A 26399-nucleotide genomic window follows, 5' to 3' on the forward strand; every position below is an offset into this window, starting at 1 on the left:
AAAATAAAGTGGACCATTGGACGGAGACCTGTCGACGAGGTAAGCTTGAGCAGAAAACCAGAGCAGGAGTTTTGTTCGACCTTGATAAAGTAACTTTCATCATTGATAGCCCCGTAGCCCACACAGAAGTAAACTGGAGTAGCATCAAGCAAGTACGTTCTACCTCCCCTCGGGAACCCTTATGTAAATCTAATCTTATAGAAGTCAGGAATATTCTACAGCAGTGATGAGCGAAAGCTGTGCAGTACCGCCACTGAACTTAACAATGAACAACACTGGTCACAAGCAACACTGCGAACACTGGCGAGGCAGCCCATGGCAACCGGAAATTCCATCAGGCCTTGAACACAGCCCGCAAAGCCACCTATACCATCCTAAAATTGAATACACAAATCTAGCACGTTTGTGCGTAACATATATCCTTTCGTGATTCCTCTTGACTATTCCGCCGAGACGTCCAGCGAGTCGGAACAGCAGAACTTTGCGTGGCTGCTTCGGGGCGCCGCCAGAATTACGCTGGGAGTTCTTTGTTAGTGCTTCTTGTGCCAGGCATCTGCCAGTTGCATACGGAAAGCGTACCTTGCATCCCCCCCGACAACCGAGAGGCCGCTGTCACTCGCAGTCCGCCGCAGAAACCATGGGTTTGCCTTCCTTTACTCTTCATCAGTGTCGCTTTCCCAGTCCGATTGGACACGAGAAGCGGCAACCCAGGATATCCTGAGCTTGGCGCGTAGGTGCACACTATAGTAGTAGTATCCGTGTAACGGACCGAAACGGCAAAGAAGAAACAGCGAAAGAGTGCTGTTTGTGGTATGCCGGAAAGGAATGGCTGAGGCCAACCTCCGGCGAAGTATCATACTGCCCAGTACATTCACTGCGCTGCTACCGCTTTATTTATTTTTTTCTTGTGAAGCCTTCCTTTGCCCGAAACCACATTTTGCCCAAATCCGAAAGCTTTTCCTTTCTTAACCTCTGCCTTTACCTTACTGTTTTCATTATTACCGCATTTGCTTGCGACAGAAATCCCGACAAGTACAATTATTGCTACGTGAGCTTTACTTATTCATTTACTGTACCTTTTATTTTCATTCCTGTAACTTGAAAGCGTATTACATTCACTGCCCCTAACTAAGATCGATGAAAATATAGCTACAAGATGCTATATTCTCATCTCATCTATTTAATGTGAGAGAAGGTGTGAGCACCACCGTAGGTCACTTGTTTAGAGCAAGTAATATTTCGCAAACCTATATCGGTAGAAAGCTAACACGATGACAGCTTCAGCCTTTTTATGCTGTGTTTTGCCTATGTAAAGTGGTATCTTTTGTTCACAACAAATTTATTTGTAAGGCATAGCTAGGTCTATAGGATGTTGCACATCCACCTATGTATTGAGGACCGGTACTGCTCAACAGACACTGATATACAATTGCTATAGTATACCGGACAGGCAGCTGTTCTAGCCCAGTTATAACAGCGCTCTTGCAAAACGAACATCTCGTGAGATTGTTGTATGCAAATTGCATAATGGCATGTGGTCTTTCCCAGTGCTTTATTTGCTGTTTACATGCGTGATGCCAATAAAAAAATGAAATAAAAAATGCCTGAATACTATTTTGTTTTGACTGATCGCTGGCAGCCACGGTGCTATTAATCAACGAGCTCAATTTTCGAACAATTATCGCACAAGTCTTTTGCCTCAAAACCTAATTAAAGAGCGTAAAGGGCAGGACGAGCAAGAACAGAAACGACGAAGCTTGAACGGTCAACTAACGTCTTTTGCCTTTTGTTTCACACACCAACACGCCTCAAAGTAAAAGCTCCACCCCCCCCCCCCCCCCCCCCTCCGCCTTCCCCGTCCAAGATAGGTGTTCTGGGGCCGAATTCACAAACCTTTTGGTTCGTAGTGCTCCTTACGATTGAACGAGTGTCTTCGCTAATGATATGTTCAGCACAATGAATGGCTGAAATCTATACTTACGAACAATTCTAGCGCAGGAGCTTTTTGTGAGTACGGGCCCTCGTTCCTACGGCTGGGACCCTCTAATATTTGTCGGTTTCATGTTTTCCTCTCACCTACTTGTCACAGATTTTCTTTCTTATTTCATATGCCTTCATAGTGAAAATGTCATGCGAGCTGTCGCACGCATGGGAAGAGGAAAGGATCGGTACGAGTCTGCAGGTTTAGGCACCAAATTTCATCTACTCTTACACTGACCCGCCCATTCCATGCTTTTGTCACGCTTCGACGCAAAGATCGGTGTAACGTCCTCGAAGCAAGCAAACAGAAGGCAGCGGCAAAAGCTCGCGTAGCTGCTGGCTTTGTCACTCCAGCGAAGAGGACTAGATTAAAGCGTGACGAATCTCTCTGGTGGGTCGGGGACTCCGTGCTCTGCGCTCTGACCCGCGAGCCTTCTGGCTAGCCTGAAGCGCTGGCTCCTCAACGGTTGACCTGCCAAGCGTTTGCGGCGCGAGGGAAGACAAGCGTATCGAACGAACGAACACACTGAGCTCTCGGGTTATCCAGCACAAGGCACTCGTGCGCAAATTGCCGGGTGTAGCCCTCTCGCAAACCCTTTCCTCCTGCGTGCACCGGCATAGTGCCGGCTGGGTACACCACCGAAACAAGCGGCGCGACAGCTCGACGAACGGCTTGTCCGGCTCTGTCTAAACAATGTTCGTTGCTCGAGTTTCCGATTCCTCTCCCTTCGCTGCCTGTCTGGGCTTCTGTGCCTTGTTCCCTCACCAGTGTCGCCTATTCCTTCCCGTCGGCCCCTTTTCTTCGCATTGTTTTCCGGCGCCAGATGAACAAGGAAAAGTGGGGAACCTTTACTTATAGTCGGTTCCTCTGCACATCTTTGCTTTCTGAGCATTTTCCGCTTTTTATTTTTGGCCACCTGCATGTTTTTAGGTGCGTTAAAGGAAGCCTGAATGAACATGTAAGAGCACTTGCAACGAAAAAGGGGTTTCGGACTGGCATAGATCTGAACTTGAAAGCTGGGCCAGGCTTTCAAGTTCCATTTTGAGTATAAAGAACGATAACAATAAATATGTCTCTTAATTTTTCTTCCCCTTATACGTAGTCTATTGCGGAATGGCGGGCAGCTTAAGCCATTTGAAAACGCTTCTCATAGAGGAGTGAGAAGAAGACACTGCGATTGGATTTAGGGTGCATTCACCATATTATCCGGAGTCAATAGAGTAAAAAACTATAGAAAACACCCCAGACGATTAACAAGTTGAGTGTCTAACCGAACCGGAATAAAACCAAAAACTGGAGCTGAACCAGTATATTTATCGCAACCTGAACCGAACCGATCCAACATGTTTTCGACCAGCTTGGAACTGAACCAAAACCATAACTCTTTGGCGGGACCGTTCCGAACCGGTTCGACCACAGGTTCAGCCCTGTCATTCTTGCTGAGGGTTCTACGACCGTGCAGGGCCGCTGCGCTGACGAGAATGGATGACATCGCTTATGTCAATTCGTTGCAGAGCACTCGAGTGTTACCTCTGTAACAGTCATGTGGCTCGCCGCAGTGATCTCATTGGCTGACTCACCTGCACGCATTGTAAGCGCATGTTGTCTACACCTATTCGCACCCGTTAATAGGTAGGACATATTTACATTTCACACCTCAGAACATGTAGCAACAGCGAAATGCACGACTCCCGGCTTTGCATTTCTCTTTTGTGGCTTACAGTCCGTGCCCTCAACATCTGTATCTTTAGATTGTAATGTTGAAATCAAGTGATTTGATTTGATTTGATCATCGCAGTTTATACCTCGCCTCGTGCTCCACTGGAACCATGGCTTGACGCAATGCAAGTCTGCATTACTCAAACCATGCACTCATTCGTAATCACTGGCGGCGACTTCAGTGGGAAGCAACTGACTTTGGTCTCCGTTTGACGAGATATGCGTTGTAGATAGTAACCACAATCCGCTGATGATCTCATAGAACTCAATAACCCTCGATCGCAACCTACATTTCAATCGCAAGTTGCTTACAGCTGGATAAATGGCAAGTTAGCATATCTTACTCTCACCTCGTACGGCGTCCCTGGCAATAACATTGAATGTTTACTTTTCTGTGAAAACAAGCCTAAATTAAAATGCTTTACAAAAGCTGGAGCACAAAAGAACCCGGGAATTGCCCCCTAATTCAAATTACTACTAATGCGTTCAACAAACTCACCTTCATTGAAAAGAACTCTAGAATTTGTCATCAATATATTCTTCAATATTTTCAAACGCTTGCGTAAACCTCGTATGCGACCATTTGTTCCACAGCCAGGTGGTACCAGTTCCTTGCGGACGATAGGTTTTTCGATTTGAACATAAACGCATTAGGGCAATGCGTAGAGGTGTTTTTCAAAAACAACACAACCCAAACTCGCAAACTTGTGCAAATCTTAATATCCCACTGCTATTTCTACTTATAAAATGCACATTGATCATGCTAAAACATCCACCTCCACGCGACTTCACATATCGTTAAGAAAGTGAAATATATTCGGTGTCTCCTTCCAAATCTCATTTGGGAAACAGCACGCCACGCAACAAACTAGATGGCTTCCACTTCTGTACCTTGGTTTAGGGGCAACTGTCTGTAGCCCCTTTCTTAACTCTGCTGTTTAAGATATCCCTCCAAGTAGGTGCTTTGCCCTCGGACTGGAAGAAGGCAAATGTTATCCCAATTCATAAAACCGGTACAAAAACGAGAACGTGTAACTATAGGCCAATTTCACTCACAAGCGTTACCTGTAAGACATTGGAACATGTCATTTACACCAATTTAATGGCACACCTTCAAGAAAATAGCTTTATTAGTCCAACACAACATGGCTTCAGGGCTGGATTTTCTTGCGACACTCAGTTGATCGAATTTTGTCATGATATCGCAGCATTTATTAACTCCGGTATGCAGGTTGACTGCATATTTTTAGATTTTCGAAAAGCATTTGATACAGTATCTCATAACCTGTTACTACAAAAGCTGTCTTATCTTAACATACCAAATACCCTCCTGAAGTGGCTGGAAGCTTATCTTTTAGAAAGAAGCCAACGCGTGATTCTAGGTGGTACCAGCTCATCTGACGTTTCTGTATTATCAGGTGTGCCACAGGGGTCCGTCTTGGGGCCCCTACTTTTCATTATATTCATTAATGACCTAACTGAATGTTTGTCTTGCCGTGTTAGGTTATATGCAGATGATTGCTGTATTTACCGTGAAATTTCATCTGAAGCAGACAGCGAACAGCTACAAAGCGACCTAAACAATGTTATCGCTTGGTGTTCCACCTGGAACATCACCCTCAATCTATCCAAATGCAACCTGTTAAGATTCACAAACAAAAAACAACCCTTGACGGCAAGCTATTTCATGAACGCCACACAGCTGTCCCTTGTGAAGGAATATAAGTACCTAGGAGTTATTTTTTCCAGCACTCTAACATGGAATGCGCACGTTGATTACATTGTATCGAAGGCTAGCAACACATTAAACTTCTTGAGACGCAACTTTAAACAAGCACCGGCCTGTCTGAAGGAAACCCTGTATATGTCGAATGTACGCCCACTTTTGGAATACGCGTGTAGCACTTGGGACCCTTTTACCAAAGTTAACATCGATACTCTGGAGCGTGTGCAATCGCGAGCAGTCCGTTTCGTCACAGGTGATTATGACTATTCTAAAAGGTCTTTTGAAATCAGAAATACTTTGGGATGGCCTCTTCTTCAAGACAGGCGCAAATATTTACGCTTGTCTTTGTTCTATAAAATATTTCATGGTTTAACGGGCATTGAAAAAGAAAACTATATACTGGAGCCTACATATACATCTGCCCGTACTGATCACACATTAAAAGTGCGCGAGTTTGCTACCAGAATAAATCTTTTCAAGTATTCATTTTTCCCACGCACAATTCAACAATGGAACAAACTCCCGCAAGAAATTGTCTCCGCTCCCCTTTCAACATTTCCACTTGTCCTTCAAAGTTTCATTTCATCTCAGCCTGGACTCACATGAAAGTTATTGTTAACTGTTTCTTCTCCTTCAAGAGATTTGTGCTTATATTTGTGCCTGCTTCTATTTGTGCTTCTATTTGGGCTTGATTTGTGCTTGCAGGTCAATCTGTGCGATTTGTCCTAGCAATTTATTATTTTTTTTGCCTTTGTTAATTATAAATGAAATTTCATAGTTGTTCTGTGGATAATTCCGAATGAGATGTCACCAATCTGCATTTTGCTATGTATTTGTATTTTTTGTATTTGAATGTTAATATTTCCCCCTACACTAATGCCCCACAAGGGCGCTGTAGGTACTGTAAATAAATAAATAAATAAATAAATAAATAAATAACAACACCGCTTGGTTGTTAACCACGTAAATTCACTGCCAAAAAATATTTAACTCCACTTAGGCAAGTATTGGCTATACCTTACTACAATCCGACTAATTGGGCGCTTTTTCCCATTGAAGAAATCGAGCATGCAGTAACCTTCAGTTCTGCTCAGTGGTGGGACGGCCGGGATCATTCTTTCCATGTCGAAAATTACTTTTCGAAAGCAACCAGAGTTTTGTCTTTTTTTATTTTATGCTTGTATAAAACTAATTCCCTTCCATATTTTTCGGCGAAGGTTAGGTCGCATTATTTTTGAAGCCTAACCTTACTTGCATGTGCACTTGCACAGGAAAATTAAAATTACGTGGATGCTTCAATAAATCAGTTGTAAATCCCGCGACTGTATGTGTGTTTGCCTCCTTGTGGTCCTGCGTCTTCGTTTCGCTGGATTTATTTCGCTTTCCACCTAACTGCCCACCCTCGTAAACCGGTGTAAAGTAATGAATTTCACTTCTGAAAAATTTTACTACTTTTAAATTTCTGTCCATATTATTTCCTCTCCTCTAAATATTTACGCCATCCTAAACATTTTCATTTTAGTGATATATGAATGGTGGGCCTCACACCTTATACAACCTCCGTAACACACTCAGTGAAATTAAAGATAAAAAGGCAATGCGTTTTACTTAATTGATATACACTATTTGATTTTAAACATACTTTCGACAAAGCTTGATATTCCAAATAACATTGTTTCTTAGATCTGCTAACTGCCCTAAAAGCATTTGCAATTTATTACATCCTATCACTGAATACCGAACTGTCATTTACCGCTCTAGTACCTGCAAGGCATAAGCCATGACTTCAACTGGTAGTCTGGATGGCTCACTAATAGGTCCTTTACTATGGAATATTATTATGCAAATATTTTTAAACATACGGAATGCATCCAGTGTGTCAACGCAGGCATGCACCGACGACAGGTATTGGTCATTTCCGCGGCCAACCACTCGGATCAAGGAGCAAGGATACGTATGCGATGTACTCATGCTATCTCCGTCTTGGCGCATCCTTGAAAAGTCACTATCAGCACAGAAAAATAATACATTCCCAATAGCCATGCAAAGACTTCTACCCGAATTTGAAACCCCCCTGTTACTTTAAAGGCGTCACCTTAAAATGGCAAAAAAGCTTTTCAGCATTCTTTTTCATTAGAGCTTCCCCTTCACTGAACACCTAAACTACCACCGCACAAAACCGAGAAATATTTCCCCTCGTGTACTGACATTTCTCAAAGTGCATTACTCTGTATCGCCAGTTGACCTTTTATGCCATACAAAACACCCGTTTTGTCATTCCGATCTCTCAATTCACTTCAAAACTCACCTGCATACGACGCACATTCATCACAAGTGCACAACTCGTGCGGAATGCACCTAGTTGTTAGTCGAGTCCAGTTTCCTCACTCGTTCTGTATTGTTTTCATGCTCATATTTTACCTATATCAAAACTAGCCGGACATGCAATTTTACTATGATATTAGATGTTCTGTTATAAGTAGGTGCCTCCTTCCTTTGAAATGAAATGAACACCTTATGCACCGGTAGTTTACACAAAATTAGGTACTCCGTTTGTACGTTGTATATATATATATATATATATATATATATATATATATACATATATACATATATATGGACAAAGAGCGCGAGCAACTTCACGAATCCAATGAAGGTCAAAATTTTGTGGAATGGTATCGCGCTAAAACGCTGTATAAAGGCACTGGGCGCCACGAAGCTCACTGAATGTTCAAATTCCGACTCCTCAATACAGCTGTGCGTGGCGCATGATTTTTGTGACAACTTTTCCAAAAGCATCGTACGTTTTACAACCGTAGGCACGGTAATGTCTCGTTCTTTTTTATTAGAACCTGCTTTATCACGAATGAACCAGTTCAGTATGTTCCCAACCGGTTTGGACATTTGTTATTTTTGCTCCAGAGCTGAACCTGAAGTGAACCGAAAAGCGTGAACCCAAATTGAACACTGTTATCATGTATACATAGACATCATCACTTTGTAAAATATTGTACGAAACAAAATCGCCAAACAAGTTTTGGCGATTACGGCGCCAAATTTCAGGAATGCCACAATGTCATCGCAGTAACTTCAGAAAAACAATTTGTTGTGAGTGCTGTTGCCGTAAACAAATAAACATAAAACATTGCGCAAGTAAACACCCTAAAAGGCACTTTAGAACAACCTTTAAGAAAACACTGCTTGCATTGAGTCGCTTCACACAAAGATTATCTTCATCAAAGAGCGTCGCACTAGGGTACGTTAATGCAGAAAAAGTTAAAGTCGTTCTTTTCGTTCTGCATCATGCACAGAATCAGGGAGATTGTTCCGGAAATACTCTGCCATAAATTTCACCTACAAAACTGAATAAACAATCAAAGCTGCTGCATCATGCCTCAAAATACTGCATGGGCAAAACTAAAATCGGCGTGGATATTTGTTTCTCACATTGATTGTCGCTCTGCAAAAGCCGCCATGGCCACGACTCTCGAGAAAGAAATTTTCCCTGTAGTAAAAATACCCATTCAGATTATTGGTTTTGTTATCTCGACAGGGTGATTATGAGTTTGGCGTACTCTGCATATGTTTAAATATCCCCAACACTTACGTGGCTTCAAAAAGCATCACAAGGTTAGAAAATGTAGTCGACCCACCGTGGTGGCGTAGTGGCTTGGGCATTGCGCTGCTAAGCCCGATCGCGCGGGATCAAATGCCAGCCATGGCGGCCGCATTTAAATCTGGGCGAAATGCAAAAACGCCCGCGTATACCGTGCATTTGGTCACGTTAAAGAACCCCATGTGGCCAAAATAAATTCGAACCTCCCAGTACACGGTGCGCCTCATAATCATATGTGGGATTTGGCAGGTAAAACCCCAGATTTTAAAGAGTATAATAGAACAAATGCTACAGACTACAGCACCCACGTCATTTTTTGAAATGTCTGGGAAGAGCCAATAGTTTCCTTTTAGTTCCCGATTAAACTCCTCCCGCTAACACGGGTTGGATGTCGGTAAAGTATGAAAGTTTTTATATGCGTGGAAGAAAAAGGGGCCATTTAAGGAAACCCAAAACTGTCACTTAATACTAGATCTTAGGGTTCTTGCTTTAACGCTAACTTGATAAACACTGGAAGACAGCATTACAAGCCCTGTTTTGAAATACTGCGCAGCCGTCAAGGAGTTGTTATGACACTGGATGAGGGGCGGAGGGCGTCTTTGAAGCGCCATCTGCGCTCTTCCTGTTACCCGTTTTTCTGCTGTCTTTGAAGGGCTGCAATGAACGATCTTTATGTTCATGGCAAGAACTGAAAAACTATGAAATAAGGGAGGAACGACACGCAGGGAGCTGAGATGCCCCCCCCCCCCCCCCCTTCGCCTCTTCCCTCCCCGTCTTTCTTTTTTTAAGTGTTTGTACTCGTGGTGATCTCCCAGAAGAGCGGAGTTGTTTTCGCCGGCAGTGGTGCTTTTGGTTTCATGTTGCCGGTGGCGTACTTTCGAAGGCATTCAATGTTTCGCCACGAGTGCGAGCTGGTTCAGTGACACGCAACCAATATTTTACACAAAATATTAACTCTTGACCATTAGCACAGAAGGTACTCATGTGAAAGAAAGTCAGTTCGTGAAAAGACGGTATTTGTTACCCTTATACCTATGATAATGTTGAAGATGAGAACACGCGCTTGCTTTAATTTAGCCATTAATTTTGCCATTAAGTAGCCATTAATTTAAAGCTGGCGATATTTTCTCAGCAAATTGGTAAGGAAGCGTAACACGGTTTTATTACCAGTTTTTAGGGAAAGCTACAAATGTACTGAGAGATTCTAAAAAGTAATATTTTTGTTTCGAAAAAAAAGTGTTCTTAGGATCTATAAGCCACCTATTGCTTGAGATATTTTAGATACATTACTGAAAGCCTATATGTTTAGTCTTGTATTCTTCCGAAATGATTTCGGAAGTGGTTCGGCATGACAAAGAACTGGTAATTTTCCAGTCGGTTATCAACATTGAAACTGTGCTTGTTAAGAAACGACAAACAAATGTTACTATATTATTTTTACATCGTGGGTATATAAAATAAATTTACCGCTTTCATTTACGAACATGAAATTGCTAAAAATATTTTTTGGCCTAGAACTCGAAATACAAGTTGCCCATCGTATTACTTAGGTAGACTTCAGCAGCGAGATGTGATTCTTTTCAATTTTGTGGAACGACTTGTAAAGGCTCTCGAGAACTGAAAATAATGCGGGGCTCCACACTTAGAAATTATGCTACAGAAACAACAAATAACTCCTGATATCAAGAATATTAATAGCGGCACAGCACAGTATCAGATTGAACATTTGCGGAACAGCAAAAAAAAAAAAGTGGCATATATATGCTTACATTACAGAAGCAGAAATTTTTTAACCAATGTAATAAGGGCAAAAAACAAAACAAAAAAACATCGACTCATTCAAAGGACGAACAATGACATCCAGCCTTGAGTAGCACTTGACAATCGGCAGGGGTTGTTCACAAATAACCCTTTACAGTTTAAAAGTTTGTTCTATTCCGGGAATCGAATCCCAGACTAACGCGTCTCAGGGGTGATCGTTCTACCGTCAGAGCTGACCTGGGCTTGTATTCACAAAACACTGTTACACTAACATTGTTCGTAAGAATAAAGTGTAGAGAATCCTGATGCTGGACATATTATTACCGTTTCTTTTGTAGCCTCTTGGTGCAATCGGGGGTACGACAATTTACCCTTTCATTATTGGCGGAGGCAGTCAACCAATGGCAGAGAGCCCTTACAAACAAAACATTTGTGAATTCGGCCACTGTAGGGTATAAGAAATGGCAGCGCGAGAACGAATAAATTGCGAACTCGATCTGTAGGGAGATCAGTATAGTGCATCAGTTTTTCGGATATCCTCCAGAATGTGCAAATTAGACCCAGCTCGTTTGTGTGCAGTTGTATTCCCGCTATATAGAAAAGACCACCGGGAATATAAATAAATAAAAGACGCATTTGAAAGAGTGCAAGTGAGAGAAAAATAATCCGATAATCAAAGAAAAAGCTCAGTAAAATGCAAATGTCTAGGTGGTTCTACACAGCTACTGTCTGGTGAAGTCGTTTTGGAAGTGCAGACGTTTGTTGTATTTTTTTATGAATAGAATAAGGCACTCCTCGTTGTGGTCACTGCACTTTCGATACCGGATGCTCAGCAGTAATCTCATTATCAAACGACTGATCCGCTTCTCAAACGTGAATTTATATTCGCAGAGATGGTGCCGCTGTTGTGAGAGAGCAGGTGTCTAGCAGCACTCTCTTCTGTGTTGTTACTGCAGGTGCGGAGTATTATTATTAGACAAATGATCCAAAAGTTCGGCAGAGTTGAAATTTAAGACCAAGTTACTCCCACCCCTAGAACCGCCTTCCATCTTACCGGCTTTTCTTTGTTTTTCTATATAGTCCTCTATCGTATCATCTGCCCATTGTGACTATATATTGTTTGAAAGTGTAAAAGATGTGACAGTGGACTACTTGATATTGCATCATGTAGTTGAAACAGTCTGAGAAACGAGGACTCATGTCATGTGTGTCGCTGTAATAATATATCGCATTGTGTCCACTGCAAGCTTCGAAGTGGGCAAGAAATATTTATTTGCTTAGAATAATATTGTACTATTTGGTTTTTAAAACGTGAAGTTCAATGTTGATGAACACCTTGTCCGGTGCTTGTTACTATTTCCTCAGTGCATTAACCTCTCGCTGATTATTTGTAAGTGTCGGTGGCATGCTTCCATTTTCCCAATGTGGCAGAAAGGCGGGATGTTTCGTCTGAAAGGCGACACGTTGACTGCGATAGCTAATTATTAGAGAGCTATACTAAGTAAGGATAGTAGCTTTATCGGCCGTATAAACCTGTAAACATTCCTTAACTAACTAAAATAAGGAGCATGGTGTCATGCGCCCACAAGCAGTGATGAACACATCTGACTGGATGACCGCGAACACTCTTTGTCAAAACGCTTGCGTGACGAAGAGCGGCCGCAGCAGCGAGTGAATAGCCCTTCGTGCTGCCTGTCGCATCAACGCGAACTAACCGGCGAGGACTCGGCGCACACAAATCCACCAGCCTTCGCTACGCATAGACAATGTACCCACTGCACATTACTTTCAAGATAGGACCTGCGCGGCCGCACTCAGCCGCACCGCAACGCCGCCCTGCTGCCTTGCGCGCGGAGGAAAACGGCGCACTGGCTCCCCGCCTTCCTCCCTTGCGCGTGCGAGATTGAGTCACAAGTCACTATGCTTCTCGGCTCACCCTCGCATGCTTACACTTGCACCCGCAGCATAAAGCCCAAGGCCGCGATGGCTATCACGCTTGGACTTTGTACGGAACATCACGGTGGTGACAACGGCGGAAATTCGCCTGGAATGTCAGTATAATTGATATCGCAATAAAATGTTCTCCAAGTAATAACCGTGAGTGGCTTGGAACTACTGAACACAGCTGCTCGTCATTGGGATTTCTTTCTTTGCATGCTGCCCTTTATGACATATGTGTACCTACCACGTTTATCGCCTTCGAATATGCGACTTCGTACAAACTATTCAAGAATTTGGAAACGTAGATTCGCGGTGCCCTATCTCTTCTGCTCGGCAAAGAGGAAAAGCGACTGCGCATCTTGCTCTTTTTCGTTCGTTTTCTAGCTTCTTGAAGTTTTTTGCCTTCTTTCTGGTTTAGTTTCTTATTGCCCACCGCCTGTGTGTTATACTGAAGATGGATGTTAGGTCGGCCGATGTGATTGGAAGCCGGTGTTTTGTTTAGGCTAGCCGCCATTGCCGTCATTAGGTTGCTTCCTACTGGCCCTCATCTCGGTTGCGCACACTCTGTAATTGGGAGTCTTTTGGTTTTCGGGAGTCGGTGGTTTCAATCACTATAGCTGAGTGAGTGTTAAGAAACTGAACAAGTTGTCCTGCGTCCAACTTGTCCAATTTATCCACTTTCGAACTCATTTGCCTCCATTGTCTTCATAAAAAGCATTACCCAATTTTATGTTTGTGAGAGATGGTCTAGCCATTGAATGGGGAGCAACATTTTGCTGCTTTATATATTAGTTATTTCTAATCTTTTATTTAAAGACTAGTATAGGATAACAACACGTGGACTTTCAGAAATGAAAATAAGACCATTAGTGCAATAAATTTCCAAAGGAAGCACGTCCCGTCTGCATAACTCTGAACCCGTAACCCACCGTGGCAGGGGCACAAACACAGCGAGTTATGATTTGAAGAAAATTGGTGAAGGTATTTTCTTTTGAAAAAGGAGGGCAGGAGGCGGAGCATACGTCGTACAGAGCATATAGCGCGCGACAAAGTGTATTATGCAAGCTGCAATGTAAAGATGTTGCTTTGTGCTCGTGCGGTTATAAAATAAGCAAAAATAATCAAGAAATAACTACGGTTCCTAGGTGAACTTGCTCAAAATCCTGCGCTTCTTCGAAAACTGTTTCCTTAAAAAGTTCACATTTAGTAGAAGAAATATATAATATGAACAATGCTAAATGAACATTGCTGTTTAAGTATAATACTTCGTACCCGCCACGGTGGCCTAGTGGCTATGGTGTTGCGCTGCTAAGCACGAGGTGGCGGGATCAAATCTCGGCCGTGGCCGCCGCATTTCGATGGGGAAGAGATGCGAAAACACACGTGTACCGTGCATTGGGTGCACGTTAAATAACCCCATGTAGTCATTATTAATGTAGAGTCTCCACTACGTCGTGCCTCATAATCGGACAGTGGTTCCGGCACGTAAAAGCCCAGAACTTATCTTAAAATATCTCGTAACGGGAGAGATGAAATACAACAATATTTTAACCATAATAAATGAAACTATAATGCGCGCTTATCTCATGTTACTTGAGTGGGCAAACGTTAGAACGTGAGACAATTAGAAAGTGTTGAGAGCAGTCGACAATTTTGATTTCTACCAAACTCAACGCAGTCAAGCAAGTGCCTTTCGGACATAGGAAAATCGAGAGCACTTTTAGCGTCAGGTGTTACTGGCGCTATATAGCCCTACAGTAGCACCACTGCCTACTCTCGTCTCAACGTCGTCGCCTTTACCTCCTTCTATGAATAAAAGCCGTTATGACGGGTGCCATACTCGTCCTCACAATTCACAGGAAGAGCCAATGTGCTTAGGCAAAATGTCTGTCAGTGGTCAGCCAGCTAATTAGTCAACTGAACCACCTGTTGTCTCTCTAATGTGAACATCCAGAGCACAGGTTGTGCCGGGTGAGATTACGCATCCTTGGCTTGGTTCATCGAGGTGTCATTGGTGAAGACTGGACAGGTGAATAGGCATTGGTGAAGGCTGGATAGAGTTAGGCTCTGTATCTTAGGCACCTTGCCGAGCCTTTACCGGTCCACAACTACATCAAACATTCCGCAGAATAGTAAGTCTTTATTTATGCACAAAATATTATCATTCAGACTGTAGAGAGCTTAAAAAAAGGTTGACGTTGGGAAATCTAAAAACCTTAAGTGGACGCATGGAAATAGACACTACTCCACTGCTCACTCACCAGACGTTCAACAGCGTCTGCTGTGTTAACGCACACTTGAAGGGGCAGAGTGCCACAGGTTTTGCTCCAAGGGAGGATATTATAAATAGATTTCGCAAAACGATACTTAAACTAGGGTAAACTCTTCAACCACAAAATGCCCTGGTTCATCAAATCACTTCATTTTTGCAAAGCACGTGCCCTTCTTCAAGAGCCCTCTCGTAAAGCGCGTGAGGTCGTTAAATAACGAAATTAGGAATACTTAAGCTACTACGGCGTGGTTCATGTGCCTGATATCTAGTCGTAAAAAATGTTTGCATTTTATTATTAGTTATCATCAACCTTACATCATTTATTCTTGTTATTTAGTAACAACACATCTCCAAGTTGTCTTTTTTTCGCACCATTTTCTTTTTTGCGGGTTTATGTAAAAAATACTTAGGTTTTCGCATACGTCGGCTTAATTGAGAATGGGACATGGTTTGAAGCAGGTGCAGGCGTACGCGTGAGAGGCGTGATTGAAGCATAGGCATAAAATTTACACTAGAGAGGGAATGTGTAGAACGATAGAACGATTGCCAGTAACCATGAAACTATCTGGAGCACTCCATGAACTGATGATCACCTGGTCGACGTATAACAAAATAATTCTAAACCCTGGGAAGACCAGACTAACAACTGCGTCGACGAGAGCTTTATCAGGAACCTTTGAATTCGTCAGGCTTCCAACGTGACATCAGTAGATGGATATGTCTATATATAAGTTCTGGCGAATACAATTCACTAATGTGGGTACTAAGAACATTGCAGGATAGGGGATACCGCCACACATCTGGCTGATAAACATAGATAGATGTTAAGATACGTTGTATATTGCAACCGTAGCGACAAGGGTGGCGGTTTGGGCTAGTTGATTTTCCATAATGCTAAGTGGTGCTGCGCGAAGCATGACGGAGGGGCACCGAAATTTCGAGGACGAATAACCGCTCGTCCTCGTCTTTTCTCTGTCCCGCTGTCATACTTGGCGCTGCACCACTTAACGTAGTGAACCATTCCAGTGATCTCTTGACAAATATTTTCAGGAATGACATCGATTCGTGACTTTATGGTGTCTCACTGCAATTTATGCAATATGTCCTTCTGTGCAGGCATGAAAACGTGAAAGGTTTTCTAGCTGTATGAGCAGCATCGTTCATCTTTCCAAATTGCATGTAATAAGATCAAGTGCACACATCGTAACGACCAGAAAAGGGGAAAAAATGAAAGAGTGCCAAATGGACAAGTGAGCCACAGTGCGCTTAATACCACCAATTTATGCCGCGTTTTCATTTGAATCACTCTCTGGCCGTTATACGAGCTTCATCAAATGCCTCAATCGTTTCTGTAATTGCGTATCTTACATTAAAGAGCTTCCCGCCAAAGTAACAAGTAATAGATGTTTTTTGTCGTGGTTGAGGGCTGTATAAATAACAAAACGAGAAAGGATGACAAAGTGACCAGGATTCCATCTAATTTACATGAACCATTTCACAGATCCCCTGCAGCGCTCCCAAAATGACCATCGTAGGGGCAGCTTTATGGTATTCTGTAGTTAATACGCGCACGTATTTGCATGATTCAGTGCCGAGTCCGAGCGGTGCGTTTACCGCATGCACGCTTTGCGTGCGGCTGCGGACGTTCCCGGCCACGATGATTTACCGCCTCAATGCGCACAGCGCATGGAAATTGCTCTTTGGAAAGACCAGCGATCAGGGGCAAGTGTTGTCTTATGGTCTGCGTTAGTGGCGGAGCGTAGAACGGCTGCTGGCTTGGCTGCTTCATATTCATGTTGATTCAATAAAACACCAACAACACGCGTCGATGCCAGAAACTCTATCCGTCTCAGTGAAAAGCACGGCGCGCTGGAGCGGGATGAGAAGGGCAATAATTCAGAGGGCTTTGCATGGTGAAGCTCGACAATGAACCACAATGGACGTTGCAGTGGAAACCTCCAGGTTATATTGCTCAGGTGCGTGAGATTCTTTCACGCGCATGTAAACTAAGTAAACCAGAGATTGAACATACCACCTCCATTGTAAGGCAGCAAACTAAAAAAGCATAAGAAGCAGGGGCCCAGCGCTTAGCATCAGTACACCATATAGGTACACCTATGGTAGAGTGTACTAGATTGGGGGAGTGGGTCCAACGAGGGCTCTGCGCTGAGGCATTTTGTATTGAAAATCCAGGTGGCGCCACCGTCACCTTTCTTCCGAATGAGCGGCCCCGCTCGCCGGCCGGACGCTTGTCGCGTCAGAGACCCTACCACAGCTGCATGGAGCTTGGACAGGCGGATACTCGGTGGCGGTAACACTGAGATTATTCCCCACCGATCTATTGCAAATAAAACGGAAAAAAAATGTCACAGTTTCGCTTAAGGACGAAGCAATGAATGCGATAGCAACAAAGCAATGTCATACGAAGTAAGGTGAGCGGCTTTGGCAGCAATATGAATTGTAGTAAACATGAGCTGATTAAGTAAGCAGGTGTGCTGCAGCGTAAGTAGACCGACATGAAGAGAGGCTCGATAACCACGAGAAGGCGCGTGTGAAACGGTGGTGTTGATGAGAAGTGCTTCCCGTGGGCAGCGCGTGCGAAGGGACACACCTGTAACGCTGCACTGCCGATCCGGGCAGCATTGCACGTGTAGCGCGCGTTGGAAAATGTGACCCGACTATTACTAAATGAATGAACAAGCGTGGTGTGAGCGCGCACAAACAAATATGAATAGATCACACTGAATGACTGCAGACAACGACTGTCAAAACGCTGGCAGCAAGCGCATACGCCGCAGCGGGCGAAGGTACATGCGGTCTATCACTTCAACGGAAACTGAGCGGCGAATGCACAGCGCATAGAAAGGTCAGAGCCGTGATGAGATAAGAGACGGTGCGGTTGTTGGCAGAGTAGAAGTGCGCCCCCCCCCCCCCCCCCGCTTTTTCCGGCGCTGACTTCCCGCTTCCTTGCTTGCGCGTGAAATATTGAGTGCGTTCGCTCTCCGTGATAGCGCGCGTCCCCGCACTCTTCCGCTCGGGCATACGGCGCGCGGCGAAGATTTTATGTATGATGAACCTCACGGCGATGGCGACGCCGATGGCAGAAATCCTGTTGAAGTGTCCATATAGCGGCGGAAAGAACGCAAACGACACAACAACGACGGTGCGTCGAGCAGACGACAGCTACTCAGCACGCGAGCTCGCCTCAGCCATTGAGCGCTGCCGAAAGGGCCGGAGCCAACGTTTATTGGGGGGAGATTCAGAATAAGGCAACGGCAGCGCCACCACATTTACGGCTTTTTTTGCTTCACCCTCGGTGCTTGCTAAGTCGTCCGCTGCACCCACTCCCCCAATCTAGTACACTCTACATAATGTCATTCCGCTTGCTGCCATCGTCATGCGGAACACGCAGCTCACAGTCAGCGCAAGCTAATACCAACATCGACACCTCGCCGCTTTTAGGCGTTTGTAGAGTCAGGCAACGATCAGAGTTAGTTGCTTCAAATACCTCTGTTCTCATGACACGTGGGCACGTAATCACGCGCCAATTTTCGTATTTCGCGCGCTAAGAGTGCATGGCTAAAAAAAGAAAATATGCAGGTCCAACACACACGGGGAAATCCATGTGGAGCGAAGTTTCTAGGAAGCTGGTAATCAAATGCTATTACTTTGGCAACTTCGTTCTTTCGTCTTTTGTGTAAAGGAAACTGGCGCGCGCTGACTCGTGTTACGCAATGACAAATCTTATATTAGCTTATATTTCCTCATTTGTTCTTGTTTATTTTAAATGTACCTGCCGTTTCTTGGCCAGTACCTGGTTGTGGGTATGTGGCATAGTATGGAAATCATAATCATTATCAACAGACTAACAGGCTTCCTGGCCGATTCTTCGTTGTCGGTATATACCATAGTATGGAAATCATAATATTCATCACCCGGTGATCACCTCAAAGACATAGTTGGCATTGTCACATTAAGTATGGCCAACGTCATGGCCAATCCCCCGTTGTGGGCATGTACCACTGCATACCACCCACTTCTTGGGTATGTGCGATTGCATTAAAAATAACCATGATCATTATAAGCGTGCGGACTCGTTTACTGGATGATCCCCCGTTTTGGCTATATGTCATAGTACGATATGATAACTCACGCGGCGTTCATCTCTTGGTGGCACGATAGGTACTGTCCGCTTCATGGCCAATCAACCACTGTAGGTATGCGCCACAATATGAAAATTGTCAACATATATGCACGGGGACATGCTTTTGGCTGATTCCATGTGGTGGGTATGTGCCATATATGGAAATAATTATCATCAACACGCGGTCATCATCTCAAAGAACTAGTTGGCGGCACAATATGCACCGCCTGCTTCTTCGTCAATCTCCCGCTGTGGGTGCCCATATAGAGGAAATCGTAATCATCAACATTTGGCGGCCATCGCAATGAGCTAGATGGTGGTGGCCTAATGGTTAGAGCATCGAGCTGATGCGCTACAAGTCGAGGTTCGGACCAAGGCACCGTACGTGCTTGTTCTTTGTTTTCTTTAGGTGAGGGTAAATCTACTCTGCGAGAACCTGACCACCTACCGACCGACAGACAACAGGTGGACAGACCGACAGACCCAGGCCAAACCATGGCCTAGGTCTGTCCGCAAACAAACAAACAAAGCTTCGCTTTAAAATTCGCATAACAGAATACGCTGAAAACGAATGAATGGGTACTTTTAGGACTCAACAGCAGCATTCCCGCCTGAAGCCGCGCGAGGAATTCAAATTAAGCATAGTAAATTCACATTGTATTCTAATTAGCCAGGTTATTAGTGCGCAAAAATTGAACTGGAGGCAGAAGACGACTAACTACCACCCACCGTAAGTTTTTTAACTACGTATTGTACTATTTCTTTAACAGCTTCGCTAACACGCTAGCTAGGACACCCTGTATAGCGCTCCTGTTAATTCCCCGTCGTGCGTTGAGTGCTCAATCTGTCCCTCTATTGCTCATTGTATTCTCTATTTTCCTTACTCAGAGTTTCGGATAGTGGACCGGACGTTCGTCTGGCTGAGTTCCCTGACTTTCCTATTCTTCTCTCTTTCCTATTCTTTCATATCGTCTCTCAATAGCTTCAAACTCAGGCTAGCGTATAGGTAACATGAAAAACAATTCCGGCTGAACCCACCGTTCTGCCTCCAAAGAGACGCGTCATGTATTAGGCGTGATTGCAGCTGGGATCCTAGATCGCGTTTTTCTTTGGACATACAGCGGCATCTAGCGGCGGCGCCAGGAATTCTGTGCGTAGCATGTGTCTCAAAACATACTCAGATAAAATTGCCCGAATATGTATAACGTTGGTTGATTCTGCCTAGCACCGGAGACCCAAGTTGGTATCGAAGAGGTTCATTGAAGACAACAGATCAATAAATGGGGCTTGTTGGTTCATTATGACTTCTTTTAAAAATGCGCTGACATAAAAGCACTACACGAAGAAACAAGAGGGCAACGCAAGTTTTGTTCGTGGTTTGTCGTGTCAACTTGTGTTTCCGTCTTATTTCTTCGTGCAGTGCTTTTAATTGAGCGCGTTTATGAAAGGAATTCAATCAAGAGTGGTACACACCCAGAGATGGCAGTTGGCGCCAAATAGGTTCATTGAAGAGCGACACCTACCATGTGGGACAATAACAGTGCCCCAAGTTGGCGTCCAAAAGGATCACTGAAGAGCGAGACATACACATTATGCCTATCCGATTGCCAAAGTTGTTCCGACGGTTGGTTCTATCGGTCAGTATCTCAGCGGATGTATTTGTTGATATCTAAAGGTCATATGTGCGCCTAACGCAAGTCCCGACGAACGAGCTTGTATAATCCCTGTATGCTGACCGACAACATACTGCCAGTAGGCACACCTCTATTCTGCGCAACAAAAAAAGTTCCCACATAAAACAGGAACATATAATATTGGCGTACAGATATATTTAAAGCGCACCGACCTGTTATTAGAATTATGCATGGTATTGAACACATTTCTGTATTTACTTATATTATCTTTAACTTAGCCATTCGGTATGTGCCACTAAATGTGGGCTAGTTCTCGGCTAATCCACCAAAATGGGTAATTACCATTGTGACACTAGAGGTGCAGAATCCTCAAATGCAGCTAATCACGTCTATAAGTAGCTTTTCGCTGTGCATACACCTGTCATCACCATTCTTCCGTCGGCAGGCATCATACGTCGTCCCCGTTCTCGAGACATCACTGCGTAGACATCTGACACTGTATTTTCCTAATGTGTTTTCATTTCGGCATAGCTCGTGAGTGGTGTAATGAATAAACATAGGTATTGCATGAAAAGAAAGTTCCGACCGTTGTGGTGGATAAACATGAATGTTTCGCGAGATTTCACGTTGTCCAGAATGAAAGAAAACAAAATTGTGCACACCACCGTTTGTTGTGAAGGATTTAATTAGATGCTCTACTAAAGTTAGCTTCACATAGATTTCATCACGTGCTTTGGAGCAACGTATTTTTAGTATGAATTTCGTCCTTCAAATACTCATAATAATTTCTCTTCGATCACACGTGTTCTGAAAAGGCAATTATTACCAATAGTTCAACTTCCCCATTTAGAGTGGTAGGCAGGGGCAAATCGCCGACAAATCTTTATTTGAGCTATTTGTGAAACGTGCGTATGATGTGGCGGCGCATATTTTATAGCTTTATTCAGCATGCAAGTTATGCACGAAGACTTCAGTTAAGCACACGTTTGCCATATTGGCGCAGATACTGCCAATTTCAATATCTCAATTGCAATTGAGATATTGCAGGCAGTGGCTTAGCCAGAAATATTGTTTGGGGGGAGGTGGGGAGATTGGGGAGGCCGAAAAAAAATCGAAATGTGACCACGTGACAAGCCCTTGCGCAGCAACATTGCTTTTTTGGTTTATGATTAGGGAAAGAAAGGAATGCGTGTTGGTCACAAGCTAGCGTCTATCTTTGGGCTTCTAATGCCACGAATAAAAAGGAAGAGCAAGGCTTGGTCCACAGGGCATCGCGCGCACACTGCCCGGCATCGTACACCAGTGATGATAAGTGGTTCTTGAGGGAAAGGGAAAGGTTGGCGAGACCAAACAATTATGGTTGATCCCTCTTTCATATAAATCGGTAGAACAGGAAAGTGAAACGTGTCTTCACGGAAGCTGTTGTATGTTTGCTTCGTGAACTCGTGGTCCGCTGCAGCAAAAGGTGCATGATTTGCGGGCCGGCGACAGTGTTGTAGGTTAGCTTGGCGCGCGGAGTCCTGCTGGCGAGTGGCTTCGGCGAAGGTGCGAGCATTCTGGTCTGGCTTAGTAGTGGCTACGGCAGCCAGTCAAGGCAGAGTTCGCACCATGCGCCGCAAACGCGTGAATGCGTTCTGCTTCACGCTTGTATGTCTTTCGCCGGACCAAAGCGAGATTCGCCCAGCGGCGTCGTTGCCTTTCTGCGCCGCTTAGCACAATAGTTGTCTTAGGTAGTGCCATCGTCAAGCGTAGCAGTAAGCGATGCATTGCTGATCCACGTTGAAGCCACAATTCGTAGTCGAGGAGACGTCACAGACTAATCCGAAGCGTAAGCTAAGCCACGTGCGTAACTGCATGCCTACAAGAGGCCACAAACTCTGGCGCTGCAATCGTTCAGCCATCATGGGAATGATGGGAAGTGCATGGATTTGTATGATCTCCGCGCTTGCGGATTTAGACATTCGTGTGGCGTTGTTTATTGCTCTTTATATACCTTCATTATAGCAAATTTCAGAGCAATCCATACTATTCGAAGTGCAAAAGATGCTGCGAATACGCACAATGGCTACTAAGTGCAACGGCTGTGCTTGTCACGGTGGCCAAATCCAAGCGCGCCAAGTGTCTCAATACACTGGCTTGCCCGTGATAAATTAGCAAGGGCGTTTCATGTCGCTTGCTGATGCATGGGTTCGTGGCGTAATGGTTTCAATATCGGGCTTCTCTGCTAGAGGTCCTGTGTTGGAATCCGGCCATCGGATAATTTTATTATTTATTTATTGTACGATTACTTATTGTATAATTATTATATGAAACTCTACGCACGCGGCTACATTTAATTCTTTTCTCTATGGCTACACCGCGTTGGAGCCTTCATTGCACTGTGACTACCGAAGCGCTCCCTGCCGGCGCTCGTTAGTATAACAATGCGGTACTTGGCTTGACGGCTCATAAATGGCGGCGGCGAAGCCGACGTCGCATGCGTTACATCCGTTGCAGGAAGTCAGTCATGAAACCCCGGATAAAACAATTTCCTATTAGGAGAAACAGAGGCGGTGTGACGTACACTGCGTTTCATTTACCACTTGTTTTGAGAGTGCCCTCTGGTTACGCTGCTCCATCTAGCGGCACATTCGGGAAATCCACGCAACGTCTCCCTTATTTTGCGTAGCCTCCGAGATTAACGATATGCTACTGTGCGCAGGCACTTTGAATTAATTCGTTGCTGCCTGTAGGCACTTGTGGCGCATCGCTGAAACGTCAGGCTGCGGTGTTTGAGAAACAGTGTGACACGGGTTTGATTTCGCCCATCACCCTAGCAAACTTAAGTTGTTTTTTTTATTATTTTTTCCGCATTGAAGAGCGGGCGTGAAGAGGCTAGAGTGATAAATCGAAAGCTGCTGAAGTAGGCCAAGGGTGGCTATTCGCATTAGAATGTAAAGCACGCGCACTTCGGTAAACAGTGATTATTGACTTGTATAGACAGCTTGCGATCTTGTGTCACAACACGACCAAAAATGAAAACTAAAGGTTACAAATGTTGCGCGTTAATTTCGGTATTGTCTGGTATTCCCAGGATAAAAAATTTAGTGCGATAGTAAGCGAAGTACTATCATGCGTATTTTTCAGTGCATATTACATTATTTTGGTCAGTGGATAAAGCGCACCTTGAAGTCAACGGCTATGTCTTCACGGCAACGGTGTCGACTTAAGCAACGACGCAAAATTGAAAGAAATGGAAATCAGAAGACCTGGTGCATATCGAAAACAGCCATAAAGAAAGCAACAGAACACGAAGAAAAAACGAACCATACACCTGGCCACGTATACGCTCACATGTTGTTCACACACGAAAGGCGACGAATGTCGTCTCACGCGCCACGCCTCAGTTGAAGCCATGTGAGCGTGTGACATGATGTCGCTCCAACTTTAGCTGTCCCTCGCTTATCGTCCGCGCTGAATGACACGAATGCTTCACATAGGTGCCGGGGTGGCATTCATGAAGGGCCTGACGTGGCGGTCGACGACCGCGAAATTTAGGCGTAGGTTCTTCGCCCAGTATTGTTTCGAAACACGCAGGCGTGAAAGCATTAATGTTCACGCGCAAATGCGCCCATGCGTTTCACGCAAAACAGAACAAAAGGAAAAGAATGGCACCCTTTTCAAGGGAGGGCGGTGGCGAAACAGTTCACTGGAATGTATCCGCCGACGCAGTGAGTGCACTGGCGCACGAATCCGTTGAGGCCGAAAGAACGTCTAGACGGCGAGCATTTGCTCGGGTGACGCGCGCCTGGCATCGCCCGAGAGCTGCTAGCTTTGTTGCTTTGTTGCTGCATGTATTTTTGATGCATTGGGAATGCGAAAGCCTGGAACTCATGCCTCTCAATTTCTTGATTTGCCTGTACACTCAGTTTTTTTTTCTTTACCGATGATTTTTCGATAGTTTTTCGGGTTATGTAATTTGTACTGTAGGAATCTTATGTTACTAATAATTACCGGCAGAACCCATCTCACAACGAATGCCGACGTTAATTCGATTAGCATTGAAGCAAAATAGCGAGGCATCGTCCTTAACTGCCGACACGAGTCATGTAAGAGGTGTGTACTGCAGCCGGGCTCCTCTGTCGCACTTTACTCTGGATACACTGTGCCGTCCAGCGACGCCGCCGGGAAGTCCACGCGTGGCGCGTCTGTGAATATGTATTCACAAGAGTGTGTCTGAACATATATGACGCGTGTTGGATTCTACCCAAAACCGGATAAATGTTAAATTATTTTTTTTTCTCATTGAAGAGTGGCACGTATACCCAGTGACACACGACCACTGATTCAAATTGGCGTGGAAGGAAAGAGACACCGGTACACAGGCATATAGATACGGCAAGGTTCGTGAAGTATCCTAAGAACAGTAATACTATTTATAATGAAAATGGAAGAAACGACAGCTTACGTCGGTTGGAAGCCCAACCCACTACCTCTGTTTGGAGCATGCCATGCACTATTATTGAGGTGTGGCGGTTGCTGACCGCCAGCACCCCTTTAATGTGATTATCATAGTTTTCTAACCTTATTCACTTTCCGGTTTGTCCTATTTCATAAAACTTCCTTAGCACCAACTCGGGTCACTAGGCATGCAAGCGCCGCTCTACAATGGCATAGCTGTTGGATCTGATGCGTGTCTGGGTAGCCTTTGTGTGAGGTATCTTTAATTGAAAGTATGAGCCATCTCCCAGGTGCAGCAAGTTAAGGCACTCAGAGCAGAAAAATCTGGAGCAGTAATCTCCGCGTTAATTTGGGTTACTCAAGCCTGCTCTCATGGAGATTACATCGTATTAAAAAAATGCTGTATCTCACGCAATGCGAAGCAGTCAGGGGATAGCTGGAACAATATTATACGGAGTAAGTCTTGGGCCATTTCATCTGGTGTCTGTTCGAGTAAACATGTCAGCGCGAAATTTCTTTCGTTAAAGAGAATGCATTACCTGAATGTTGACTGTACTACCTGTCGGCTTCCGTTGTGAAAGGTGGTGCTTAATGGTGGTAAACAAATGAAGCGGCACGACTTCATCTTTCGCTGCTTATCATTGACATCATTTAAATTCTTTCAGATCGCTTTTGGTTTAGATCCCAGCTGCAGAAGGTGGCATATACTAATCATTGCTCTCCAGGTGCATAATGAAGGTTTTTTTTTTCGTTTTTTGTCACATCGGCAAAAGCACAATATAGGGAACAGTAAGCCGTGCACAACTTTGTGCGGTATTTACTGGAGTAAGGATTCGCAGATGCGTGCAGAGCAGTCTCCCGTCGACAAGAAGAAAACTTAATTCAGTGTGAAGGTAGCTTTCCGTGGTGATGAAGTGGACAGAGACGGCTATTTCTTCCTTTCCTTCCGTATTCTCGTTTTCCCATTTTAACGCTGATTGTAGATCCTGCTTTCCAGCATCGCGCCTCGCACATCCAACACACTTTCTCCCCTTTCCCCTTCTCCGTATTAGACCAAAAAGTCATCCCAATAAATAAAACGTTTATTCAATCAATCAATCAACCAATCAATCGCTGGCTTCATTTCAGTTATGTCAACTCCATGTCGGTTTATAGGTAACCTGCG

This window comes from Dermacentor silvarum, chromosome 6 (assembly GCF_013339745.2).
Source record: "Dermacentor silvarum isolate Dsil-2018 chromosome 6, BIME_Dsil_1.4, whole genome shotgun sequence".
Taxonomy (NCBI): domain Eukaryota; kingdom Metazoa; phylum Arthropoda; class Arachnida; order Ixodida; family Ixodidae; genus Dermacentor; species Dermacentor silvarum.